This window comes from Haliotis rufescens, unplaced genomic scaffold (genome assembly GCF_023055435.1).
Source record: "Haliotis rufescens isolate VD_foot unplaced genomic scaffold, xgHalRufe1.0.p SCAF_13, whole genome shotgun sequence".
NCBI lineage: Eukaryota > Metazoa > Mollusca > Gastropoda > Lepetellida > Haliotidae > Haliotis > Haliotis rufescens.
In genome coordinates, this window is record NW_025963813.1 from 36,576,738 (window position 1) to 36,596,739 (window position 20,002).

A 20,002-nucleotide genomic window follows, 5' to 3' on the forward strand; every position below is an offset into this window, starting at 1 on the left:
AGTGATCTTATATTTGGATATAAAGGGTTTTTTAAGTCACGCATGCGTAGCGTAGATATGTTTAGCAACCAAACCCCATCCATGTTAACACTCCGAATCTTATGATGAATACATGACGCGTGATATAGCCCTGACATCTAATCTATTAATGAGTCTGAATAGCAATGAAGCGTGAAACCAAAACACCACATATTAACACATGCACGGCACCTCATGTGTCTGATCTGGAGATTTGCGGGCTTTGCAGTGCCTTCGACGGAAAATCTATCGTCACGCCGAAACCCGGGTTTGATAACCTACATTGGTTTGTTTGTTTGTTTGTTGTTACTCGCCGCACTCAGCAATACTCCAGCTGTATGACGGCGGTCTGCAAATAACCGTCTGGACCAGACAATCCAGTGATTGACATCATGAGCATCGATCAATGCAATTAGGATACGATGACATGAATCAACCAAGTCAGCGAGCCTAACCACTCAATCCCATTAGTTGCATCTTACGTCAAGCATAGTCGCCTTTTGCAGCAAGCATGGGTTGCTGGAGACCTTTTCTACCCCGGATTTTCACGCGTCCTCTACCTTGGTGTCCGGTGCCGTGGTATAATGTGAATATTGATAAAAGCGACGTAAAACCATGTTCACTATTGAGATTGAGAGTAAAAAATAAGGGATGATCTGCTTTCAGGTGGGAGAAGCCTGTACAATCTCCACATTTTACACATGGTGCTTCCATGACGCTTGCAAACAAGTGTTTATTACTCGTGGGTCATGCAGAGTTGACGAATTGAATTATATATAAACGATCATGTACACAAAAAGACCGGGTATACACGAACGTTCGGTTTTCTAACGGCCAAATTCAGACACTTGTATTGATTAAGTGTGACTAGTTCACGGGTTATAAAGGCATATTATCGGTGACATATTTCTGTTAAACAATGAGATCTAACTTGTGACCTCCCTTAGACTTTGAGTGATCCAAAGCGAGTTCGGGATCATTTGTGACATGACAAGCAAATCACGTCATAATGTCCGTACAGATAGCTTGATGTTTTGACGAGTTATGACAGCAGGAATTGCAGCTGTGAGCAGCTGTGTGTACTGGATTGTACCGGATTGTACGAATGGATCCTTTAACAAAGGATTAAATTTTCCCTTACTGCTCTTCAAAAACATCAACTGTTCAACAATATATCATTTCAACATTGATACACCAGGGGAAATTTTCCTTCTATTCATATATCAGGAATTTCCATGTATCTGTCGACAATATATACATGTAAAATTGATCTAATATTTAAGAAATAAACGACGAGTGGGAGTTGTTTATCTTACAATAAAACACTGCAAGGAGAATAAACCATGAGGGGCGCATACGTTATATGAGACATCGAACATTTTGTATAGCCTTTTTAAGGATGTCAATAAATTGCACAAGCTATCAAAGCATTTACCCGTATATAAATAATGATGACTCCCTGAATACCTCGGCTCTATTTAATGTACAGGGGTAGTAAGTTTCACTTTCACGTCGATTATCTGCACCTTTTCTTCCGATACCGATTGTCATATCTCTCCAACTTTTGGGGGTGCGATCGTTCGTTCATCTACGCTGTCCAGCTACATCTATGTGGGACAACTCAATAGACACTTCCCTCTCAAGACCCGTGAAGATCCGGGGTAGAATAGATCTTCAGCAAACCCATGCTTGTCGTAAAAGGAGACTATGCTTGTCGTAAAAGGCGACTAACGGGATCGGGTGGTCAGGCTCACTGACTTGGTTGATGCATGTCATCGTGTCCCAATTGCGTGGATTGATGCTCATGATATCAATCACTGGATTCTCTGGTCCAAACTGGATTATTTACAGACCGCCGTCATATAGCTGTAATATTGCTGAGTGTGGCGTTAAACAACAAACAAACAAACAAAACAAAACAAAACAAACTTCCCTCTTAACAATAACGTCGAACTATTAACGACGTCATCAAGAAGCGAGGGCATATTCGAATCTCCAGAAATGACGTCATGATAGAACAATTGTGAAATAAACCACGCTTCGTTCTTCATTGTTAGTAGTAGATTTTGTCTGTAATGGTGAGAACAAAGGGATTGTCCTGCCGCAGATAAGAGTTACTATAGGAATGAATGGGTCTGGCACAAACATCAGAATATATCTTATGGGTTAAGTAAAAAAGAAGGCAAATCACAGCATGGGGAGTTATGCGGAGTATACACACTGCAACCGTGAGTGGGAATGAAGATAATGACGGATGAAAATACCCTGCTTGAAGGTGAGTAAATAACAGAAGGAAAATCATTACGTGGGTTTCACATCAGTAACAACATCCTAACCATAAACACGTACTTGTGGAGTTGCTAAAGATCCTGTTTTGAATTAACGGATCTGACAGTTTAAAAAGGGTGAGAAAGAAAATAATTATTAAAAAACGTTGCTGTGTACATGAAGAGAGAAAATGTACTATATGAGAAATTAACATATAATACTTTTCAATATCTGTTTTTAGTTTGTGTTTAGAAACCATGTCGAAGATGAATTTCTTCCGATGGAAGTACGTGATGTGAGCTAAAACAGGATTGACAGAAACAGTTATTCAACGTTCAAGTCAATGGGTTAAAGATAGAGACACTTGCGTTTAACATGCTAACTCTTCATTCACAGACTCGACTGGAAGCAGTAAAGGGATTATTGTGAAAAAGTTCATCCCTATTATGGTTCATGAAATCGATGTGGTAACTCGAAATAACAACCTTGAGAATATGTTAACTGTGTGTTACGCTGTGCGGCTGACCAAAACGACTTACTGCTGAACTTAGTCTGGGGTGTTTGTTCGATAGAATGGAAACCCCTCACACATGTTAGACTTGAACAATAGATGTGAGGTGAGGTGAAATGGGGTTTAACGTCGCGTCCAAGATTATTGCACTTATATACCAACGTGCATGCACGTGTATAGGTGTGTGTCTGGCTGCTTGTACTCGTCCGGACTGATGCCGATTTATAGTGCTAGCTCACTGAGATACCATGCCGCAGTTTAACATGAATACCCAACTATGACACAGTATACTGACTCCGAGCCGACCAGTCCTTGTTTTAGCCCCTTAATGCCGAGCGCCAGACAGGGAAACAACAAGTACCATCTTTTAACGTCTTTCGGTATGACGCGGCTGGGAATCGAACCCCGGACCTTCCGCTCTCCGGGTGGACGCTCTACCATTAGACCACGGAGGCGGTCGCTTTAACAATAGAAATAATGACATCAAGATATATTGATACAGCTGGGCAAGATTATTTTGGAGGAGCATATTACGGACGATCTAAGTTTCGATCAGCTTGACAGAAACGAGGTATATATTATGATTTAAAGAAAATGAAGGATTCTTTTTAAATGATGCTTACTTTCTACATAAACCAGAGAAACATCCTTCTCCCAGACTACACGTACGAGTGAAAGTGTTAGACGAAATGTGGGACAGTGACCTAGTCGATGTCACTTGCTATTCAAAAGCAAACAGTGGGGTACGTTATTAATTGATAGTGATAGACATACTGCCTTGATATTTGTGGGTATCCCCCCTAAAGAACAAAAAACCCGACACAGGGGAAGAGGAGATGAAAACTATCTTGGGGAAGGACGAGTACCCAAAAGGATTTATGTCGACAAAGGTAAAGAATTTAAGGGAAGTTTTAAAAAATATATTGGAAAGAAGGAAGACGTGAAAGCGTCAAAAAGTAAACCGAGATTTAGAATATGAAAAGGTGCTAAGGAAAAAGCGAGAAAAGGGAAGAGAGTATGATTTTGTTCGATGGGCTGGGTGGCCTTCTAGTTTCGATTTATGGATGGAAAAAAGTCAAGTACATAACATATAGATAATTTCAAAATGTATATAAACCAATCACAATGGATAAGTACATAGTATACATACGATTCATATTCCAAAGCATATTTTCCTAACAGCACTCCATATAGATTCCATAGTAAAGTTAATCTGAAAGATATCGACAATACTAACATTGACATATTGTGCAATCTGTGCAACAGTTCTCAAGTAGGTGATAGTTTCATTCCGCTGCTGAGACGAATTGACTTGAGGGGTGCATCCAACTATCGTTTCAACCTATTGTGGTACATGCCTGTAATTGTGAAAGATATCAGTAATACAGAGATCTACATTAAGTGTGTCACCGGGGTTCATCACTCATTTCTCAAGGAGGACACGAACGTTACACTTCTCTCATGACGCTATCCTTTCCTTGACTAACAACAATGGAACGAAAACTATACATTGCTGATCCCAAGAAGTTTATCCAGTATTTTGAGAATCAAAGTCAATTCAACCCTCCATGAAAAAGACACATAGGAAGATACATGATACCCATGTTATCAAAACACAAGGCTTTTTCGCAGGAGAGAAGTAGAACTCCTAAAGTAGAAGTGACGTCATAAACTCAAGATGTAGAGACATTGATTCACAAAAACGAACCAAGGCTATAAAACGAAAAGTTGGAGATCGCCACGACTAAGAAAGTCTATCATCAGAGTAAGACGGAAGGACCATATCTTCAGTTCAAGAACTCCCCTGAAGTCGGAAGGAAAGATATACTTATCAACTAAAATATGTCCGTTTTAACAGAGAAGGATTTTACTGAGGCCTTACCTACTAGTTTAGATTTATTCGAAATGCCTCCGTATCAAACGAGCATATTGCAACACTACTACGTGAATGTGCGTCATCACTGACTCGAGCCCTGTGGAATTTCTCATCTCTAATGGTGGAAGTGATTATATAGATCTTAGACGTACACGTTTCCATGTCAAACTGAGAGTCACTCATGGAGATGGTAGTGTTTTAGACGCAAAGGAGTCCATAGGTCCAGTGAACCTGTTTCTACAATCTCTATGGTCCAAAGTATCAGTGTACCTACAAGGTCAGCTGGTTAGTTCCAGTAGTGGAGGTTATCATTACAAAGCCCTGATTCAAACTTTGCTTGGATACGGCAATGAAGCCAAAACTAGTCAACTCCAATCACAGTTGTTTTACAAAGATACTGGGGACAGCATTACAGAGTTCGATTTAACTGATACAGTGAAGTGAGGTTATGATGGTCTCATCAATCAAGTACCTTTCATCACTCAAAGCGAGACCCTAACTGTGTCTGGTCCACTTTTGGAAGATGTGTTTAATCTCAATTGTCACTCAATCAATTGCGTCGATATCAGTATCAAACTAAACAAATATGATTTTCTAAAGTTACTACATGAAACTGCAACGTCGAACGCTTGTAAATCATTTCACAAAGTCACAGTTTAAGGGTATCATTACTCTTCTTCACAATGTACTCATTGGACACATACCGCTAGAAGACGGATTTAAAAAGAGACCCCATCGTCATTGACACGTCATTCGAACACTGACGAGCAAACTGGAAAGTAACAGATAGTTCTAGCAGTGACATTAATTCAGATGATGAAACCTATGATACTATCGTCTCGAGAGGCCTGTCAGAGACTGATACAGATTAGGGAGCCCTCTCCGTCCACCATTGAGAGTATACATCAAGTCCTACAGGAGGAGATGTAACCTCTACTTCTCACTCTGCATTAGACAAAAAACAAAAACTGTATTGTATGTATATATGCGTTGTGAGGCGCATGTTGGAACTGTCTACAACTATTGAATACCGCTATATATTAAGTCACACATCTTCTGCTGTTGAAAGCTAATGATTATAAATACCATCGTATGCTCCATGTATCTCCAGGCACAGGATGATTATCAATAAGAAATGCCATGAATCACGAATTTTCATAAATGTTGAATTCTCTCAAGATTAACGTAGTTTGCTTATGTTATACATGTCTTTGAACTTTTGGCTAATTACCGGATGCAATAAATCTTTCAAACTATAGGAAAGTTTGAAATATAACCAGGTGAAAATTGAGTCATACATTGATCACAACACGCTGATTGGTCTTCATACCAATGCCAGTCAAGAGGTTCATTTTCATACTCCTGAAGATTGTGTGGCTGTCTATCAGCATATAACCTAAATGATAACCTTCTTCTCTCAGTTCAGGTATCTTTCCCAAAACAGTCAGGTTTGTTTTTGCAACAACTATTCACTACACCATGTGCATCCTGATCTATACGATGTGAGTATCAAAAGAGTATGTGTGTTCACTAGGGAGTCACAACATTGCACTGTGCTTGTGACAACTGGTCCTATCAACCGAAACGTCAGGTCTCTTTCCGTGTTTCCTCCAATAGATCTCTAATACATGTCAGGGTTCAATAATCTTAGAGGGTATAACGAGTTGTTGAAAATGTTATTGACTAGTGTCAATAGTGTTTTTGTAGCATTGTCATCTTGAAATATAAACACTGTTTCTCTATTAGCTTCAGGATTGAAAAACAATTTACTAGCATTGAGAAAGTTGATTGCAGTTAAGTCTCTAAGGATCTCTATTGAGAGGAAATACGGTAACTCATCCTCCAGTGCATACTCCGCATACCTCCCCTTTGCCTTCTTCTTATTTACTCAACCGATAAGGGTATTTTCTTACCACTGACTTTTCATTCCTGCACTAAGGCAGGACAATCCTTTTGTTCTCACCATTGCAGACAAAATCTACCACTATTGTTACTTGCGATTTGTCGCGTAACCATCTTATATATAAATATCCAAGATACCACCGGTACGTCCTGATGAGTTGGTGCACGAACACTGTACGTTGCTCAAGATGATCACAATACTGGGTGGTATACAAAGAAACAGAATAATCAATTGACAGAGTACTCAAATAAGCATTGTTGTGACGAAATCACATTTTCGGTTACTTAAATTGGGGATGGGCGATCACGCTGATCGCAAACTTGATTTACGCTATTGGATGTATTTGGTCAAAAATATTAATTCCCCACCTAATACCTAAGGCAAACAAACGACCCGTGAAGATCCGGGGGTGGTAAGAGGCGACTTACGGGAACGGGTGGTCAGGCCCGCTGACTTGGTTGATGCAAGTCATCGATCCCATTTGCGGGGATCGATGTTCATGATATTAATCACTGGATTGTCTGGTCCAGATTCGATTATTTACAGATCGCCGTCATTTTGCTGGAATACTGCTGAGTGCGGCGTTAAACAACAAACAAACATAAAATCCCAAATTATTCCCCTTTTTACCCATCTTTTTCAGCCCTCCCAGGCCAAATCAAAGTATACATATTTTCAAGACTCTTAACTCCTTACTACTTCGATATATTTGGTTTCGAAAATGTGATAGAATTAAAAGGAAAAGGATACTTAATAATTATAAGTGTGGCGTATTATAAATGATTGATATGAAATCCTTCTGAAAATATATGAAAATGAAATGGATAAAAAAGTATAGACCAAAAACGGTTTATGTCAGCAATGAGCACATAACACAATCTACAAATTCCACATCACCATTGTCATCTTTCAAAAAGGATACCACCCAAAAATAGTAAAGGTAATAAGAAATATGTGCTTTCAAATTGTAACAGTTTAAAATTACCGGAAATACAAAGTATTAATGAGTTCTGGTCCCTTCCTATATTAAATATATTGAATGTTATATCACCCAGAGATATTGAACACGTTCTTATATGGTTTCGAAGAGGTGTTAGATACATGAAAGATATTTTTACAAATACTGGGTGCTTTAAATTGAAAGGAACATATCTTTTATATTTTAAGCTAATTAACCATACCCCACAGTTATGGATAACAGACAGACAGACAGACAATAGTTTATTAACGTCTCACTCCTGTACATACATAAAACAGCTTTATACAACTTGACATATATAAAATGTACAGAACCATTCAGTAGAATTATGAGAGACGAATTATCACAGAATTTATACATAAATGATATAAAGATATATAGTAAAAAGTTATCCGTATAAAAGATGTTTTCTACGATTAAGAATTAAAAAGCAGACTTTGGCAAGTATAAAACACACACTGGAGTCACTGAAATTGAAACAAAGTTTGTCGACATCAGGCATATCTAAAACATTATAAGATTTATCAATACATTCATTAAAAAGAGTTGCCCTGATATCATCATATAATGTGCAGTGAAACAAAACATGGACCTCGTCTTCTACGCTGTCATTACAGTGAAGACATCTTCTATTATTGACAGGTACACCTTCGTATCGACCGGTTTCCACTCGAATAGGAGCCACACCACATCTAAATTTGGCTAGTGCCGATCTATAGTTTCTGGGCATCTTATTTGAAACATAGTATTCTGTCCCTTATACTTGTTTGTAACATCGATACATTCTCAATTTATTAAGCCCATTTCGCCCCTCTTCCTTTCTTAACATATCGCTCCAACAGGTAACATATTCATTTTTACACCATTGTTCCACCTGTGTACAAACAGAAAATTTATCAATAAAACCTGTAGCGTTTAATATATGTCCTAAATCCATATTATTAAACTTCTTTCTTACCCTACCATTCCAATTTTTACAACCATTTACAGCGTATCTATCAGCCCAGTTAAACACATGTTTGTTTAACCTACTAGACATATTCTTAAGGCGACACCATTGTCTTGCTACACATTTCCACTGTCTGACAACAGGCGGTATCCATCCCATGTCCCCATTTATAGCGACGTTAGGGGCGTATTTGCCGAGTCCCAAATAAAATCTAATGGCTCTATGGTGTACAGCATTTATTGCTGACACATCATAATTACCCCAGATAGCCGCCCCGTAGTCAAGAACAGACCACACCATACTATCGTACAATTTGGAATAGGTTTGGAAATGCATACCGCCTATTGTCTTAACTTTGGATATCAACAGACCCAAAGCCCCATTAGCAGACTTCGCTGCTGCACGTGCCATTGCAGTAAAATCTAAGTGGTCTGTGAACAGTAGACCAAGATAATTATTAGCAGCAATGTCTAAAATCATATTTCCGACATTAAAAACATGCTTCGTCTGTATGACAGACGGATTTCTAAAATGGACAATTTTAGACTTTTCCTTATTGATCTCGATCTTATTTGTGCAACACCAAGTATGTAAAACATCTAACAGTAGACTGAGATCAGCTTCATTCTCAGCTAGCAATGCTAAATCATCTGCATATGCTAATGCTGCAATATTAAAATTGTCTACAGTTACACCAATATTAAGACTGTTGAGAGTATATAATAAATCATTTATGAACAAGTTAAAAAGCAAGGGAGATAACAAACACCCCTGTTTTAAGCCACGGTTTACCGTGAACCAGGAAGTAAAGAAACCATTCACTCGAACACTGCATTTAACACCCTTGTATAATGATTGCAAGGCAGGCAACATTTTGCCTCCAATACCATGGTGAGAAAGTTTATCCCATAAAATGTTTCTATTAACACAGTCGTAAGCTTTCTTAAAATCTATGAATGCAACAAATGTAGATTTCTTTTTTACTTTTCTGTTTTCTATAATTGCTGTTAGCGTTTGGACGTGATCGATAGTAGATCTTTTTTGTCTGAATCCGTTCTGTGAATCATGGAGTACGTCGTTAGCTTCTGCCCACAGTTGTAGTCTTCTGTTAAGGATACTACAATACAGTTTATAAATGGACGTAGTCAGGGTGATACCCCTGTATGAGAGGGGGTCTCTAGGGTCCAGGGTTGAGCACTTTGGAATGGGACTAATTATGCCTTTCGACCATATTTGAGGAATCTTGCCTGTATTAAAACAATTATTAAAAATATAGTGGAGCGTTTTAGCGATAGCATCAGACTTCAGCACCTCGGCGGGGATTTCGTCAATACCCGTTGCTTTTCCTGTATGAGCCTTATGGATAGCAGTCTTTACTTCAAATAGACTTATGCTGTCGTTGAAAAGAACATGGTCATTGGCGCTCTCACCGTCTCTCCTAGAAGCTAACTTCGTGTCACTGTCTCCATTTAGCAAACCGCTAAAGACATTTTTCCACCTTTCCAACACTATGTCCTTGACCACACCCACATTCCCATCCTCCATAACTACTGCCATGGGTATTGTCTTGTGCCTCTCCGACCCTACACCTACACGTCCTATCTGTCTCCAGAACTCACTATCACGAGCCCTACATAATTCATCTAGACTGTTCACGGTCTCTTTCACATATGCACGTTTAGCCTGTTGTACACTTTTATCAAACTTCTTACGGAAAGTCACAAAGCAGTGTTTTAGAAATTGTTTATCTGACTTAGTCCTGCATTTACACCATTTCTTTTCGGCTTCACACATCTCGTTCCAAAAAGTCGTCAGTGAATCGGACCACCATGGCTTCTTGCTCCTCCGTCGTTTATTAGAAGTCTTGGAGTTCAGCATATAGGACCTACTTTTCAGCTTACTTCTCATTTCTTCTTTAACCAAGCTAATCAAACTGTCTGAGGCTGCGTCGATATCACATTGTGTCACATGTGAGTTCTCCAAGCGCTGGATAATGTCATCTAAAGTCGTCAAACATTCCGGTGATGACATAAAGTCACGTGGTATATCTGACGTACTGTATTTAGTAACTCTGACACCTTTATCACGAATGTCCACATCCTCATGAATATGTTCAATATCACATGTCCATCGCAACAACGAGTGGTCTAACTTGGTGATTAGATGTCCGTCTACCTTACCGACGATATCTGCATTACATGCTAATACATCTGATCTATTAACCTCAACATTCTGAAAATTAGGAAGATATTCATATGGCACAATACAGTAGTCAACCACTGACTGACCTCTAGATGATACATATGTAAAATCATTCAAAACAGCGTTTCTCCCATTGAGAATACAACAATTAGAGTCAATCAAAAATTCTACAAAGCGCCGCCCGTATGCATTGAATGTGAAATCCACCACATTTCTGTCTTGGATATTGTCTATTCCTTCAATAAAATCAGTCTGATCGCCGCATGTACTATTCAAATCTCCACAAATATATAACAGTTTTCCAATTGTTTGATACTCAAGTATTTGCGATAGCAAAGTGTCCAAAAAGTCAGCGACACATATATTTCTGGTGGAATGTTCAGGGGGTAGGTAGCACACACATATGAAAAATTTAGTATCACAATAATGCTTATCACACAGTTGCAACCATAAAATCCCCTCATGGTTGTTGTCTACAACGGTTATATTATACATATTATAATGGGCTGGCATTCGTTGGGGCAGATGAAATAATTATGAAATAACTGATCACCAAATTGTTTCCAAAATGCAAAGTTGGTACATGAAGTAGATTGGTATACCTAGAAAGATTGGAGAAGAGAAGATGTTCGATCTTGCGACTTATAGAGCCAGGATCGGGCAGTTTACCCACCCTCCAGGGACCCGACAGGTGAGACATATCGCAATGGACGCTGAGTACACACCTCACACGTCGTGCTCTGATACACCGCTGCGTGTATCAGTCTGCATGGTCTTGCTTACACTCCACCTCATGCTGTCGGCAATTCTGCTAGCTAACAAACAAGTTCTCTCTAACGCCGTTGAGGATCTTCATCGTTATTTACCACATGAACACGAAAGTGTATGTGACGTCACTATGTTTATCCCTGTGACAAGTCATGCATGTCTTCCATGTTTTGCGACTTCATTACTCAACTGTGACGGTCTCCGCATCGCAGGATATGTAACGAGGCTCCATATACTACTCTCTGGTGATGTTGAGACCAACCCAGGGCCTGTTACTATGGAAGATTTGAACAATGTAAAGACTGAGATCAAATCAGATATCCTCGCAGAACTACGGGATTTCCGACAGTCTCTGTTTACCGAGATGAGTGTAATTAAATCACAACTAACCGACCTTAGCAGCAAGTGTTCATCACTTGAGAACTCACTTTCAGAAGTGCGCTCAGAGGTAGAAAGGGTTGGACTTGAACAGGAGACTATCTACAGTGATATAGATGCACTCTATCAGAAAGTTGAACAACTTGAAGACAAGGTATCTAGTCAAGACTCTGATATCGACAGGTTAGAGGCCTTCAGTCCTCGGGATAACGTAGTATTTTATGGCGTGCCTGAAGAAGCTGATGAGACCTTCGAAATGTGCAAGGATAAAGTTATTACTATGCTCAATGAGCATGTGAAGACAAAGGATTGGCAACGCACCGATATTATACGGGCGCATCGGATAGGGGTCAAACAGTCGCAACCGAATAAACCCCGCCCTCTCATTGCTAAGTTTTCTCTGACGGAGGAGAAGATTATAGTACTGAAGCACAGACATACCTTGAGGAGTGTTGCTATAGGCGTTGCTAACGACCTAACCAAGCACCAGAGACAGACTCTATCTGATCTGAGGGACAAAGGCCTAGATGCGTACTACAAAAATGGTAGACTGGTCACAAAACCTGGTACCCATGACAACACATCCAGACACGAATCGACACGGAGATATGTACATGCTAAACCAACCACTACTGTTCCTGTTTCCCGGAATGCCCAACCTCTAAGAGCTGTCCACTCCGCCCCCAACAGCAATTCCGAGCACAGTGCTACCGCGAACAGTAGCTAGGGATACGGCCCGGCCCCTACCATCACTTCTGAATTATCAGGTGCAGAACATTCCATTTCCATATCAAACCTCAAAATAGTTACATGGAATATTGAAGGTTTTCATTCAAATATAGACGATCTAGACTTTTTAGATTACATAAAAGGCTTCGAAATTATATGTCTAGTTGAAACATTTATTGACTATGCATTATCCATACCTCAGCTGTCAGCTTATGACACATATATTGCAAAAGCTCATAGGCTAGCTAAGGCTGGTAGACTGTCAGGCGGTGTAACGTTGTTGGTTAAGACTCGTATAGACCTGCACTGCCAACAGATTGAATTAGATATACACAATGTCGTATGCATTAAATTTGATAATTTCTCAACTCTTGGCAAAAACCTGTTATTATTTGGAATGTATGTTCCACCCATCGGCTCAACATTCTACGTTGCAGCTGAAAAGGCAACCGCCATTGAATTGGTTGACCAATGGTTGATTGAGCATAGTGACTTAGACTGTGAGGTCATCATCTGTGGGGACCTGAATGCCCGTCTAGGCGGGGGAAACAACCCACCTGAGACACTAACTCAACGTGGCCTCAACAATGCAGCATTCCCCGATGAACCACCCGTTCCAGTAGAAAAGAGACAGTCATGTGATAGTTTTGTAAACGCTTTTGGTCGTAAGCTACTGGAACTGTGTTTCACTCATGATTTATATATCTTCAACGGCAGGACAACTGGAGACAAAGAGGGTAGTTTCACTTACATAGCAGATCAAGGATGTAGCGTAATCGATTATTTTATAGGTTCAGTTAATGTTCACAATTGTTGTCAATCCATGTTTGTTGATACAAGAGTTGAGTCAAAACATATGCCTGTATGTCTACATTTGGACATATTTCTCCCTAAAGCATCTACAAGTGATGAATATCTTTCCACCAAAACACACAAATATAAATGGAACCCTCGTAAGCGTGATGTGTTTATAGGAAGTATAACAAATCTATGTCCATCCTTCAACGAGCTCATCGATCTTTTAACTTTTGATTTCAATCTTGCCCTCGAAAAATTTGTTAATGTTGTTCTTTGTGCCGCTGACTGTATGAAGGTACCTTGTGTTAAAAGTTCACCCCGAAATACGGGGTTTTATAATAGTGAATGCAGACGAGCAAAACGGGAAGCGAGGCGATACATGAGGAAATTCAAAGAGAAGAAATCTAACGAAAGTAAGTTAATCTTTTGTAAAATGAGAAACAAGTATAAACATGTTTGCAGAACAGCAAAATCAAACTATCAATTTATGACACGAACAAAACTAAAGCTATCTCTATCTGATTCAACCACATTTTGGAAAGAGTTACGGAGTATATCAGGTCGTAGGGAAACAAAGAATAACATAAGTAAAGAGTGCTGGTTTGATCATTTTACAAACGTTTTTCAGTGTACAGATGTATTACATGCTGAAGTCGAATGTCAATGTGATGAAGATTTTATACTTGATGAGATTGACCAGTGTATTTTGGAGTCGCCGATTACCGACTCAGAAATCCACAAGGCTATAAATCGTTTAAAGAATGGCAAATCCCCTGGTGTTGATGACGTGGTCATTGAAATGTTAAAATGTTGTGAAAATGTAATAACTCCTTTCCTACGAAATTTGTTCAATAAGTTATTTGATTCTGGATTATTCCCTCAGAACTGGACGAAAGCTATTATCCTTCCACTACATAAGAAAGGTAACAAAAATAATCCAGATAACTTTAGAGGGATATCTCTATTGTGTACAATTAGTAAGGTTTACACAAGTGTCTTAAACTCTAGACTTACAAACTGGGCTAATATAAGAAGTAAATTACCCGAGACACAAGCAGGCTTTAGACAGGGATATTCTCCTGCTGACCACATATTCACGTTGAATGCAATTGTTAACAAATGTTTATCGAAAAGAAAAGGGAAATTATACGTTGCTTTTGTGGATTTTAAAAAAGCCTTTGATTCAGTAAATCATCTTAAACTATGGGAGTGTCTGCACGATGTAGGCTTGGGTGGAAAGATGATGAGAGCACTTAAGGGAATCTATGCCTCCGTGAAAGCGTGTGTGAGATGTCATGATAACATTTATACAGAATATTTTGATTGTCCTAACGGAGTTAAACAAGGCTGTATATTAAGCCCTCTATTATTTTCCTTTTTCATCAATGAACTGTCAAATGATGTTTCATCACATGGGAAACACGGCGTACAATTATTTCCTGACTTGTTTGAAATATTATTATTATTGTTTGCCGACGATGTTATTCTTGTCTCTGACACAGTAACTGGTTTACAGAACCAACTTAATATTCTTAATAACTTTGCAGATTCACATGGATTAACGGTTAATTTAGATAAAACGAGTGTTGTTGTATTTAGACGAGGAGGGCGGTTATCTGTTCATGAGAAATGGTTCTATAAAGGCAAACGTATTTCAACCGCCAACTCCTATAGATATCTTGGGTTTGTATTCTCATATACATCAAAGATGAACCAATGTGTTTCAGATCTAGCGTCAAGGGGTAAACGAGCTTTAATGGAAATATTTCGCAATCTACGGAAGATTGGTTTTGTTGACGCTTCAGTTTTCTTTAAAATATTTGATACTCAGATTCAACCTATTCTTTTATATGGTGCGGAAATATGGGGTGTAGACAGATTTGAAAAAATAGAACAAGTGCATATTATGGCTTGTAAGAAGTTTGCAAATGCTATTGTGTATGGGGAATGCGGTCGGTACCCACTACATGTAAATGCTATGTGTCGTTCTGTAAAGTATTGGCTAAAACTGATTGAAATGGACGAAGATAGGATACCAAGAAAATCTTATAATATGCTTGTATATAACGACAAGTGTGGTCGTCATAACTATGCTTCTTCTATTCGTTCCATATTATTTTCTCACGGATTCGGAGTAGTTTGGCTCAGTCAAGCTGTTGGCGACAAACCATCATTCATGAATAGTTTTAAAAACGTTTTGATAAATATGTTCTACCAATCATGGAATAGTACTATCAAGGCTAGTTCTAGGTACATTCTGTATAAAGAATTTAAAAGTCTCCTGGAACCAGAAAAATACCTTTCCATTATTACTGAAATAAAATATCGAAATGTTTTGATAAGGCTTAGAGCCGGGCTACTAAGACTTAAGGTAAACGAAGGTAGATGGGCTGATATTGACTTACGTTTACGACTCTGCCCCATATGTGAAACAAGTATAGAGAGTGAATATCATTTTACTTTAGAATGTGAATATTACAACGATATTAGACATCTGTATTTACCAACAACATTTTGCAATAATCCAAATATGCATAAATTTAAAGCGCTACTGTCATCTTCGTGTAAACAATTACTTGGAAAACTATGTAAATACCTGTATTACAGCTATGAAAGAAGACGTAATTATGAAAAGCCTGTAAACCTGTAAATTTGTACCTGACATTACCTTTTTTCATGTACCACACTATTTCAAATGTATGTATTGTATATGGGCCAGTGGCCTTGGTACAAATAAAGTCTTCTTCTTCTTTTCTTCTATTATACAAAGACTGTCTAATAAAAAAACCAACGCCCCCCGAGCCGTGCTTCGCACGTACGTGTAGGGCAGTACGGTTATGGCCGTACCACACGTAGTTATCTAGACACAGTTTCTTGTCTGCACACAAGTGCGTTTCTGCCACGCCCACAATATCAAGGTCACAACATAGTATTGATTCACTGCGTATTACATGATTGTCACTCTCACCGTCACAAGACCATCCCGCCACATTCCAAAATCCGCATCGGACCTATCTCCTCCCTCCTCTTCTATGTTGTCCATAGCCTGATGTACCCCGAGTGTTTCTCTCTTCGTCTCGTCTGTCACTTCCACGCCGGTTCCCCTTGACTGACTCCCATGCTCCGTCCTCTGCACGTGCTCTGTTATCATCGCAGTTGTCAATTTCAGATTGGGGCCATGTATTTCGGTGTCGATTGCTGTCAACATTGTCTCGATTAGATCGGTACACTTGCAGGCGGGCACCCTTACTCTCACCTTGTCATTTCCAATCGCTATGGCGATCGTTTTCAGGTTGGCTTCATAAAAATGTCTTTAAAATTTCTGGAGTGTTGTAGCTTTGATTTGGATTGCAGGATCAGTGACTTGTCCTCCATTGAGCGACATGTGGCTACCGGGGTAGCGTGACTCCCGCCTGTTCGACTTTCTCTCAGCATGTACTATGTCAACATCTTTTAATCTCATACCATCTTTGAGAACACTATTTACCTTATTTTTCACATTCTCACCTTCAGACTCTATAACATTCCGGAAGATAAGGTTCAGTTTGATGAGATCTTCTTTTTTGCCAACAGCTGATTTCATGTCGTTCAGCTGTTTGTTTACATTGTCGATTTCCGTGGACTGTTTGCTGTCGATCTTGCTGATTCGATCGTTTATTTGTTTAATTTCACATTTCATATCTTCTCTGACCTCCTGCAGCTTTATGTTTACTGTTTCCTCCATTCTCTTGATCATATGTTTCTCGAATGTGTCCATTTTCTTCGTCAGAGTGGCAGTGAGAGAATGCATTGCGTTCACTAAGTCTGTCATACTTTTATCTTCTGAATGTTTTTTGTCAGAGTCATTTCTCACCTCATGATCACTCTTTACTTTCTTATGTTCACTGTCCTGATCATCTGCCGAGAGCGTTCTCTTTCTTCTGGGACTTGTGTCTTTCACTCTCTCACAACTCGAGGTAGCCATTACCGCCGACACAAAACTTTGTGACAGGCCCAAGTCCATCGCGGCCTCTGTTTCGGTCATTTATATATCGATCTAAAAAATAATATCACAGATCGTTAGTCCGATTGACCACTCGTCCCACACAACTTACTATTTCTTTTGTGGTTTGGCGATTTAGCTTTATCGCTTTTTTTCTCACTTCGTTTTCTCTCCGAATTCAAAACTGTCCTCACTGGTCACGCATGCGCATGTCCTGTACCTGTGTAAAGGGTGAGTTTGTCGAAAGAAATAATGAAGATATACATTATCAAAAATTCTCAGATATGTTGTTATCTAACGATTGTAAATTTATATATAAATAAATAAGTCAATTGCAAGCCAACTCACTCGATATCCTTTGTGCAAAGTGGGAGTCGAAGCTAACTGGGACATAACTGGAGACTATCCGTCAGATTGCTTTGATATGATTCAGAAATCAGGTTTGGATAATAAATCAAGAAATCAAACTTATCCACAGAATTATAACAACTATCTTTTTGGAAATGAATATTGCAAAAAGTGAAGATATGAATTATGTTCGTTTTGTAATAAAGGAGCTGAAACCATAGCATATCTTTTCATTTATTGCAATGAGATTAGAAATCTTATTTAAAAATCATTTCCTTGTATGAAGAAAGAACTACTAAGACCCAGCATCTCGATAACATGCCATTCCTACTTGGAGACCCCAACCTGAGCAGTCTTGTAACCCACCTCTGTATTATTCTGAAAACATGTTTAAACACTTGTCTTTATATAGATAGTATTCCTGATTTTAGCCAAGTATTATATTTGATAAACAAATTATTACAACAAAGAAATATATACATATATACATATATATATATATATATATATATATATACACAAAAATGAGGTAAATAAAATAATAAAAGTCCACGTTAGTCCATCATATTCTTTATATCAGTTTCAGACAACTGATATAAAGAAGATGATGGACTAACGTGGATTTTATTATTTTATTTTATATATATATATATATATACCTCAGAAAGTGTTAAGATAAACGAAAAATGGTCAAGTTTTAACTTAGATTAGATATTGCCATCATATCTCGTCCACATCCTTCTCGTCCTCACTATTGAAATAAACTCTTTAACATCCCAGTAACCCACATGGGTATGTAAGGGGTTGTGTCAATCGTGTTTTTTTATCTATTTTTTATAAAGGTGGTCAATCAGTGATAGCACTCACGTAAGTGTCATCAAGCTTGTTTGGTAAGTAGTGTATGAAACATGTACTGCGCAAGCTTGTACGGTTTTCAATCAATCAACTATATTTCTATAAGAGACCTGGGGCCTATGTACAAAATATACAAAACAAGAGGTTTTCCACTTTAGTGATTGTCAAACATTCACCATACTTAAGCACACCCGTGTGAGATTTAGTGGTGAGAAAACGCACAGCTTATGTTACTATTATTTATCATAAGATACCAGATTTCATAAGATAGTCCCGTTTTTTCTCATGAAGGGATATATTTCCGATATTTGTTAATGCAACTACATCAAGGAGACCCTGACACATAAAAGTACTGGAGCATAAAGCCGTTACTGTTCAACCACTTCGGAATATACACACTTAACAATGCAGACAGGGTTTTTTCTTGTGGCTGACAACATTCAGTGCAGATCTTACACAACGCTGCATTGAAATAGAACCTGTACACCTGCCGTGGCTCATATGTGGGATAAGAAGGTGTGGTGGTCTATGTGCTGGAGTTGAGGCTGTGGCGTTGTACAGTGCTATACTGAAGAAAATGGATTACCTTTCCTTGTACGATTAGGGTAAGTGTAATCAAAATGTTCAAACTTACTCAACTACCCTGATCACTTCATCAAGACTTCACTAGCTGCAAATATCGTATCAGTCAGGCTAGCCTAAAGATCCTTTGCGATTACTTGACAGAATAATAAAAAATCCCAAGATCAAACTTATGTATTTGTTATCCCATTAACAGGTCAAAGGAAGCTTAGGTTAGGTGAAATGGGGTTTAACGTCGCGTCCAAGATTATTGCACTTACATGTATATATTCGCTGTCAAATATAACAAACAAATACACAAACTAATATATAACTGAAACTGAATAATTTGCCGGGAATCACAGCTTATCTGAATAGAATGACTGGTGACTTATTCGAATATATTGCCGGAAAACATATACAGATATTGGTTTCTAAAATTGCTTGCAAGTGAGAAAACTGTGTTTATTGATTTTTTTAAAAGTTTCTCCCGCCCTCTCCTTGTCATCTCTGACTTGAGCACATTGACACGCGATTCTCCTTTTTCATTTGCATACGCTACTTAGCTTAAACCTAATACAGTGATCTGCGTAATATTATAATGTAGTCGACTATGTATAACAGATAAGGTCACAATCCAAAATGGCTGCTCTAGCAATATCTAGGCTGCCACCCAAACCTATCCAAGCATGACAAAATTTACTTAAAAGGAGAACTGTTTAATGTTTCCATTACATATTACATACTTGATGTTTCATCTTCGCTATATATTAACTCCTGTTACCGTTCCAAAGCCTTCCTGTAATATTGCATCTTTATTCAACAATATCAAGAGCAGCTCCTCTTTTTCCTCTCTCTCGCTCTCTCTTTGCCAGTC

At 38.6% G+C, this 20,002-nt stretch overlaps 1 protein-coding gene across 6 annotated transcripts in view; it reads left to right on the top strand.

The window, feature by feature from the left end:
- The first annotated feature begins 18,962 nt into the window (after window positions 1-18,962).
- Window positions 18,963-20,002, top strand: part of LOC124152551 (ankyrin repeat domain-containing protein 17-like) — a 31,037-nt gene continuing 29,997 nt past the window's right edge. For 4 of the 6 annotated variants that reach the window (XM_048394500.1, XM_048394502.1, XM_048394503.1 and 1 more), the window contains exon 1: window positions 18,966-19,169. The gene's annotated coding sequence lies outside the window, so the exon portion shown is untranslated. Of the gene's footprint in view, window positions 19,170-20,002 lie in introns of all 6 variants that reach the window. The other 2 variants (XM_048394505.1, XM_048394504.1) reach the window with 2 other exon arrangements.